The sequence below is a fragment of the Elephantulus edwardii genome, unplaced genomic scaffold (assembly GCF_000299155.1).
Source record: "Elephantulus edwardii isolate Elephantulus edwardi_28Jun2011 unplaced genomic scaffold, EleEdw1.0 scaffold00102, whole genome shotgun sequence".
NCBI lineage: Eukaryota > Metazoa > Chordata > Mammalia > Macroscelidea > Macroscelididae > Elephantulus > Elephantulus edwardii.
In genome coordinates this window covers 5,620,101-5,629,414 of record NW_006399852.1, presented here as the reverse complement: position 1 = coordinate 5,629,414, position 9,314 = coordinate 5,620,101, and the positions used below count along the sequence as shown (strand labels likewise).

Sequence of the window (9,314 nt, the reverse complement as noted above, 5' to 3'; positions counted from 1 at the left end):
TTTTCCTTTGTAGGTAACCCTTTGTTTATTTCATGCTACTTTCAGTACTCTATCCTTATCTTTTATTTTGGAGAATTTGACTATGATATGTTTTGATGATTTCCTTTCTAAGTCTTGTCTATTTGGTATTCTCTGAGCTTCCTGAATGTGGATTTCCTCATTCTTCATAATACCTGGGATGTTTTCTTCTCGTACTTCTTCCAAAATTTTCTCAGTGATTTCCCTATCCCTCTCTTATTCTGGAATTCCATTCATACTTATGTTATTCCTTTCAATGTCATCCCATGATTCTAATGTTTTCTTCATTTTCTTTATGTCTCATCTCTGATTCTGTTTTTCTAGTTCATTTCTGTTGAGGTTCTTGTCTTCCAGATCACTGACTCTCTGCTCCATCTCTTCTGTTCTATTTTTTTGTCCTTCAAGCTTGGTGGACACTTCTGCTATTTTGGTCTTAATGTTCTGTATTGCATTTTCTTGCCGTTCTGTTATTTCTTGTACTGTGCTGGCAGTACCCTCTCTATCTTGTGATAATTTTTTAAGTTCTTGTACCCCCTTATCTAAAGTTTTAACTTATCCTTTCATCTTTTGTATTTTCTTCCATAGTCGTGCAAGTTCTTCCTCATCAATGTACTGCTTCTGGCTCTGTATCTCTGGAGTGTTTACCTTCTTAGTGGTTTCCTTTGTTTATTTCATCATTTGCACCTTCTTCCATAGCTATTCAAACAACTCTTCATCAATATTTCTTCTGGTTCTTTGCCTCTAGGGTTTTCCCTTTATTTGGACTTTCATTGTTTCTTCCATAATTTGTACTTTAATTTGTAGCTGTTTGATTATCTTCATATTAACATGAATTATTTGCCTTCTTGGCTCTGGGGTATTCATGAGGTCTGCAATGTTCTCTGCCTTTTTTTTTTTTTTGAGAAGGCTTAATTTGTTTTTTTCACAGTGTTTGAAGCTGCCTGTTGCTTAATAACTGTTAGGCCATTTTTAGTGTTTGTATGGAAGTTGTTGTTGGTTCTTGTCTTTATGATGTTATGATTAGTACACATGCCAAAATGTTCAAGCTTTCGTAAAGTCCTTGAGGTCTCTCCATTCTTTACTGCAGCCTTGTAGGAAACTTGCCTCGATGTAGTCACCTGTTTCCAATTCTTTGTCCTCCTTCATATATGAAATGACTGAGTGGTGTGAGATCAGGTACTCTACTCAAGCAGGTTCTTATGCGTCTTTTCTCCTAAAGCTTTATATCTTCCTTTGTCTCTGGAGTGACTTGAGTTCAGAGATCAGGGCCTGCCAGTTTAAGCAGCTTGTGTGCTAGAAGCCACTTATTTTGTTCACAATTGTGTGTGAACAAGCTAACTGGATTACTGGATAGCTAACGATCAGCTGTGGGCTGGAGCCCTTTTGTTTAAGTGAAGCAGATCCTACTTGGTGGGCCTTTGTATTTAAAAGTGAGTTGGGTTCTGACTAAGTCTCCAGTTTGAAGGCTCGTGTGTGAAGCAGTTGGATTCTGGGGGGGTATATTCTCTTGTTTTGTTGAAAGTTGGGGGTAAACTGTTTGGTTGCTTTTTATTTTGTTCATAATTGTGTGTGAGCAGACTGGTTTTACTGGAGTTAGTGAACAATCAGCTGTGGGCCCTGGGATGGCTCTGTAGCCGTGGAGGCAAGCATCCCCAGATGGAGGGACCTATATCCCGGGGAAACCTAGTCTCATCTCCTCACAAGAATTGGAAAGTGCTCACTCTCGGCATAAAGCCTCACCTCTTTTCTCTTCAGCTTAGTGTCTTTCTTTGTCTCTGGTGTGGCGGAAGATCAGGGCCATCTGCTCAAGCAGCTTATGTTACAGAGGTCTCAGGTCAGCTGTCCTTCTAGGAGAGAGCTGAGAAAAGTCTTTGCTTGTAGTTCGGTGTCCTAAACTCTCTTGTCCTGTCTTGGCACTGGGGTGACCCTGAAGCCTCAGATGCAAGGATCCCCAGATAGAGGGACCTATATTGCAGGGGACTTCTCAGTCCTGCCTCCCATTATTCTAAAATTTGAAATTTCCTCAGAAATTCCTGTCAGGATTCTGTTGTACGCAAACATGAAATATCACTGTCATAGAAGGTTTAAAGAGTAGACTTTTCTTAAGGTCTCATAACACTTCTTAGCCAACAATTTACTCTTGGAATAAAGTTTTAAAACATTTACTTGAAATAACAAATGGGCCCAATCGTATGTCATTACAATGGGACTCATGGTGGAAGGTCTTTCTAACTCCATACTCAGGGCTAGTAATTATTCAGTAAATATTTATTGGATACCTACTAAAGGTGTTGTATAGGCTGAAGCAAAGGCTATCTGAAGCTCTTTTAGAACTTAATTTTATGAAGACTTTTCACTAGAAGACTTTAAACTTCTGTAGCCATACTTTAGAGGTATATCATGGACTCAGATCCAGATGAACACAGTAAAGTGAATATCTCAGTAAAACAAATCACATCAAATTTTTTTAGTTGTCTAATTTATATCAGTTGTCTTTTCTGTCATTCTATGTGTGTTCTGTTGTACATAGGGTTTTCAGAGGAATGTCTATCTGTGCTTCATGGACTATGCAAAGGCATTTGACTATGTGGACCATAACAAACTGTGGCTGACTCTGAGAAGAATGGGAATCCCAGAACACCTGATCGTGCTAATGTGAAACTTATACTTGAACCAAGAGGCAGCTGTCAGAACAGAGCAAGGAAACACTGCATGGTTCAAAATTAAGAAGGCATACACCAGGGATGCGTCCTAACTCCATAAATTTACAACCTGTACGCAGAACAGATTATCTGGGAGGCTGGGCTCTATAAGGAGAAATACGGGGTCAAGATTGGTGGAAGATCTATCAAAAATCTGTGTTATTCAGATGACAAGACCCTGCTTTGCTGAAACTGAGGAGGACCTGAAGCACTTGCTGCTGAGGGTCAGGGACTGCAGCCTTCAATATGGATTGAGGCTCAATGTCAAGAAGACAAAGATTCTCACCACTGGACCAATTGGCAGCATCAGGATGGATGGTGAAGAGGTCGAGATTGTTCATAGCTTTAGTCTGCTTGGCTCCACAATCAACATTCTTGGCACCAGCAGCCAGGAAATTAAAAGACGTATTGTGATGGGAAAGTCTGCTGTTAGGGACTTCTCTAAAGTACTCAAGAGCAACGGTGTGTCTCTGGAGACTAAGGTGTGTCTGATACAGGCCATGGTCTTTGCAATCACTTGTTATGCGTCAGAGAGTTGGGTAATGACCAGGGAGGATAGAAGGAAAATTGATGCTTTTGAGCTTTGGTGTTGGAGAAGAGTGCTGAGGGTGTTATGGACTGCTAAGAAAACAAACAGATTCATCCTAGAGAGGATTAAACCTGGCTGCTCCTTGGAGGCAAGGATTCTGAGGCTTCGTCTGCCATACTTTGGTCATGTTGTAAGGAGAGACTGGTCCTTGGAGAAGGACATCATGCTTGGGAGAGTGAAGGGCAGGTGCAGGAGGGGAAGGCCCTCTGGGAGATGGATTGATTTGGTGACTGGGGAAGTTGGGATTAGTGTGTCGGAGACAATGAGATTGGCACAGGACAGAGCAGAGTTTAGAGCTGTTGTACATAGGGTCACTATGAGTTGCAAGCGACTCGATGGTACATAACAACAACAACAATCTGTATCACAGATAAGTATACACCATTTTATGATCTATTACATATGTAGTAACATCATGGGATTTTTAAAAAATACTTAGAAAATTCTCCAAATGTTGTTGTTGTTGTTGTTAAGTGTCATCAAGTCAAGTACAACTCATAGTGACCCTATGAACAAAAGATCCGATCCTTATTCTATAACTATTCTCATTTCTCTAATGGCCATAGGGTTCCCAAAGACCTGTTATTTAAGAAGTGGATGCCAATCCTCCTTCCAAGACTGTCTACTGCTCTATAAACCCCTGTCCACCATAGGTAACTATTATGGTATTTGACACACAAGTGGCACAGCATTCAGTATCAAAGCAACCTCAAGTTATGTCAGTACAGCAAATTGACAGACAAGAGCTATACCGTTTAGAACAAAGTGTGGCCACAGAAATACAAAGCATACCTTGGCTATTGTAAAAATGGTATTAGCAGTCTTGCTTGATACAGAGATGCCAAACCATTCAAATTGTAAAATAAAAAAAAATGCACTCTCCTAAGCACAAAACAAATGAATTTCATGAAAAAGAAGCATGTTTGTACTTTGTTCCATTTGTCTTTAATAAAATTATAATTGTGTTGGATTATACTATGAATTGAAACTCACCCAAGAACCATTTGAAAAAACGAGTACTGTGTACTTTGTGATTTGGATGTGTATATGCGTGTTTTTCTTGCATCATCTTCCTAAATCAGCTACATGGAGATAACAATACAAGAATTAACTTTTTTAATTTAGCACGTATATATTAGTGAGGGTCTTAAATATTTTGTATATTTACCCATGAGGGCCAAAGAAGCTAAAAAGTCTAGGAGGAGGCAACAGTGATGGGATTACCACTCAAGCAGTCTGATTCTAGAGCCTTCGCTTTGACCCACTATGCAGGTTCAGTATCGGTTTGATGATTTGTTTCAGCAAACAAAAGTGTGATGTGCTTCCTTCTTGAAAAGGTATTCATAGTCTGTAACTGAAGCTGTAGCATTTGGTAAAGAAAAAGAAAATTAATCTTCACTTACAAAGTTTTCATTTTATACCTTTGGCCAGTATCAACTCTAATTCAACTGTGACTTAATTTTAGCCACCATATCATTCCAAGTACATATTTCTGCATTATTTCACCAGTGATAAATAGTTATATACAAGTTGTATAGTTTTAATGTCATGCTACATTTTGTAGTGGACTGTGTTCACAATTTTCCAAATCTCGTTAAATTTTCTTCTGTAGACAGGTGATAGTACTCAGAGAAATATAAAACTAATTGCCACCAAGTCAGTTCCAGCTCACAGTGATGCTGCGTTGAGTTTGTGAGGTCATCAATCTTTGAGGAAGGTGATTCTCCACCTTTCTCCCATGGAGCATCTGGTCAATTCAAATCAATGGATTTTGGATTAACAACACAACACATAGCACATCATGCCACTGGCACCCCCTAAAATAACAAAAGTGCCATCTTGTTTTCATCTAGTCACTTTAAAGATAGCTGAAATTAAAAGTAGCCGATAAGAAATATCATGCTATTAATTGTTTAATAGGTTGATTGGAGTTCTAAGTCATTATTAGACTTATAAAAGCTAGTCACACAATCAAAATTTATTATCCTTAAGAGAGGAGTCTTTTACTCGCACTCTTTCTTTCCCCAGCAAACCTGATAAAGTGAGTGTTGTAATATTAAGGAAGTTATAACAATTGATTGATGCATATGATAAAATTCTTAACATTCTCTCTTTGACCATTGCCTTAAAAATATAATGACCAAAGTATTGTTTGGTGTGTATCTAATTCATAGTTACATGTGCATTTTTAGTTTTAAAAGCAGGGTCATGCCTCCTATCTTATTTAATCCTATGACAACTTCCCCTGTGTAACACCCAAAAGTTGTCAGTAATTTTGGTCAAGAGTGTACAAAACTGGCCTAGATCAAATTGAACTTGAACCTACACTCAGATCTATGACCATCAGTTTGTGGTAAAACACAATTTGCAGCTTTCCTTTTTGAAGAGTTTATAATATTGTACTTCCTTAAAAACATATTTAAAGAAACATAACTCTAGTGATACCCAATCGAAGGCTTGCCAGGGCTCCTTGGCCTAGCACCCAGAACTGTGAGTAAGGAGATGGGAGGGACTTAAGTCTGGTTCTGGATAGAACCTTTGGAGGAAGCCAGTGGAGAAAGATTAAGGGCAAAGAGACAAAGGATTCACTTAGAGACTTGGATCTGAGGAGGAGCCCTCAGGATTCAGGAAGGCTTCACTAAGCCTTCAATGTGTGGATCACAACAAATCATGGCTAACCTTGAGAAGAATGGGAATCCCAGAACACTTAATTGTGCTCATGCAAAACCTATAGTTAGACCTGGAAGTAGTAAACAGAACAGAGCAAGAAAACACTGCATGGTTCAAAACCAGGAAAGGATTGTGTCAAGGATGTATCTTGTGTCCATACCTTTTCAATCTGTGTGTGGAATAGTACATTCGGGAGGCTTTATCAGGATTGGGGGAAGATTCATCAGCAACCTTCCATTATGCAGATGATACATCCTAGTTTCTCAAAACTGAGGAAGATCTGAGACATTTACTACGGAAGGTCAAGGACTGTTGTCTTCAATATGGATTAAAGCTCAACATCAAAAAAGTACAGATTCTCACCAATGGGCCAATTGACAGCACCATGATAGATGGAGAAGAGATTGAGATTGTTAACAGTTACAGCTTGCTCATGTCCACAATCAAGACTCTTGGCACCAGTGGTCAGGAAATAAAAAGATGAATTACACTGAGAAAATATGCTGTCAAGAACTTCTCCAACTGGTAAAGAGCAATTATGTCAGTCTAGAGACTAAGGTGCACCTGATCCAGTCTTTGTAATTACTTGCTATGCATCAGATCATTGGATGATAGAAGAATAATTTATACCTATGAGTCTCAGAGCTGGAGAGGAGTGTTGAAAATTCTAGAAACTTCCAAGAAAACAAACAGATTTGTCCTGGGTGGGGTGAAACTAAGTTTTGCTTTGTAGGTAAGGATTTTAAAACTCAGTCTCACATGCATTTGTGGCCAGGGAAGAACAGTCCTGGGAGAAGGACATCATGCTGTGGAGGGTGGAGAGACAGCACAGGAGAGGAAGACCTTGGATGAGATAGATTGGCATGGTAACTCGGGCAATGAGTTAGAGTCCATGAGATTGGAACACAAGGTTAAGAGCTATTGTGCATAGGGTTGCAATGATGGCACATAACAATAACAAGAGCAAAACCAGCAAAGTGGACTTAAGCCATTTGAGGTTTACTTGTCATTAAGTTGTACAAGTATATTATTACATTTTCCTAAATATAGGCTATCTGTAGTCATAAAAACCTCTGGCCTCATTTGTTGAAAAAGAATAAAGAGCACCTGCTCAAGGGAGAGAGACCTAATTTTCTGTGTGTGAGAACAATGGCCATTTTCAAATGAGTCTCCTAAGCCACAGATAACACTGACTTATGGTTGAATTATGAATCAAATCCATCATAAGGAAGAATGGAGAGACCAGATAAAATCCTTTATTTCTAAATTTGGGTAGTTCTTTATTTAACTAACAATAAGCAGCAATAAGTAGCTCTTGCCACGATGCACATCCCTGCCTGTGGTCACAGTTCTGAAGAAAATGTCAACTTCTGTGTCATGTCACTGTGTTCAGTGATCTCTCACATTCATTCATGTCACAGGAGCATGCAGCTGTCTCCACTGCTGAGGCCAGATAAACAGTAAAGTTGCATGGTCCTTCTCTGTAGACACAGACGTACATCGCTCATGGACACGGAAGTATAGTAGGTATTAGTCTACTTTCAGTGACTCAAGAAGTTCCAAGAAGTTCTTTCTTTAAAAAAAATTATCCTCCAATATTCTGAAATCCCAACCACAAGGGAATCATTGCTTTCAAGAGGATTGTTTTTAAACAATGCACATTCTGCAAAGCCAATGAATATGAAAATCTCCTGATACTTTAATCTAGGTCTAATTTATCATGTTAAATTTATCAAGCACATATTTTAGTATTAAAACACGGTCATTTACTTTGTGGACTACAAAGAAAAATAAAAATTATCCTTGTACCTGGGTTACATTTAGCTCATCAACTGACCGTTTGTTCCTTAAAGGCAAAGGTAATGATAATACAATATCTAGAGCAGCAGATTATATTTCAACAGTCAGATGCTGCCCCGTATGTGCTCACCAAGTTATGTCAAGAAATCTGGAGGACAACTACCTGCTCAACTTACTGGAAGAGATTCATATTTGTTCCCATTCCAAAAAAGAGGTGACCCTATGGAGTGTAAATTATCAAACAATATCGGTAATATCACATGCAAGCAAGATTGTGCTGAAAATGATACAAAATCAACTGAACAGCATCTCAGCAGAGAACTGCCAGATGTGCAGGCTGGGATTCGAAGAGGCTGTAGCACTAGGGATATTATAGCCAATGTTAGGTGGATATTAGCTGAAAACAGGGAGTACCAGAGGATTGTCTGTTTCATTGATTATGCAAAGGTATTTAACTGTATGGATCACAATAAAATGTGGCTAGCTCTGAGAAGAATGACATTCCAGAACTGTGAAACCTACACTTGGACCAGGAGACAGTTGTCAGAACAGAGCAAGGAAACATTGCATGGTTCAAAATAAGGAAAGTTGTACACCAGGGATGCATCTTATCTCCATTCCTTTTCAATCTATAAGCAGAGTAGATAACCTGGGAGGCTAGGTTCTATGAGGAGGAATGTAGCGTCAAGATTGTGTTATGCAGATGACACAATTGGCTTGCTAAAATTGAGGAGGACCTGAGACATTTGCTGCAAAATGTCAAGGACTGCAGCCTTCAATATGGATTGAAGCTCAAAATCAAGAAAACAAAGATTCTCACCACATGCCTGGTTGGCAGCATCATGATAAATTGAGAAGAGATTGAGGTGGTTAACAGCTTCGGTTTGCTTGGCTCCACAATCAACCCTCTTGGTACCAGCAGCCAGGAAATCAAAAGACAAATTACACTGGGAAAATCTGCTGTCAGATTTCGGTATTCTCACTCAAGTATTGAAGAGCAACGATGTCAGTCTAGAGACTAAGGTGTGCCTGGTCCAGACTATGGTCTTCACAGTTACTTGCTATCAGAGAGCTGGGCAATGACCAAAGATGATAGAAGAAGAATTAACGCTTTTGAGTTGAAGTGCTGGAGAAGAGCACTGATTATACACCATGGACTGCTAGGAGAACAAACAGCTCTGCTCTAGAGAGGGTGAAACTAGACTGCTCCTTAGAGGAAAGAATTTTGAAGCTTCACCTGACATAATTTGGGCATGTTGCAAGGAGGAATCAGTACTTAGAGAAGGCCATCATGCTTGGAAGTGTGGAGGGACAGCATAAGAGAGGAAGACCCTGGATAAGATAGATTAACTCAGTGACTGGGGTAATATGCGGGTAGGTGTGTCAAACATGATGAGGTTGGCGCAGGAGAGGGCAGGATTCAGAGCCTTTTTACATAAGGTCACTATAAGTCGCAAGTGGCTCGATGGCACATAACAACAGCAGAGCAGGAGAATTAATGGATAACATTTTCTGAATAGATAAATTGCTGAATG

The 9,314-nt window shown here is 39.4% G+C and overlaps 1 protein-coding gene across 3 annotated transcripts in view; it reads left to right on the top strand.

Moving 5' to 3' along the window:
• Positions 1 to 9,314, top strand: part of GRM1 (glutamate receptor, metabotropic 1) — a 767,595-nt gene that overhangs the window by 447,754 nt on the left and 310,527 nt on the right. The gene's annotated exons all lie outside the window — the stretch shown is intronic.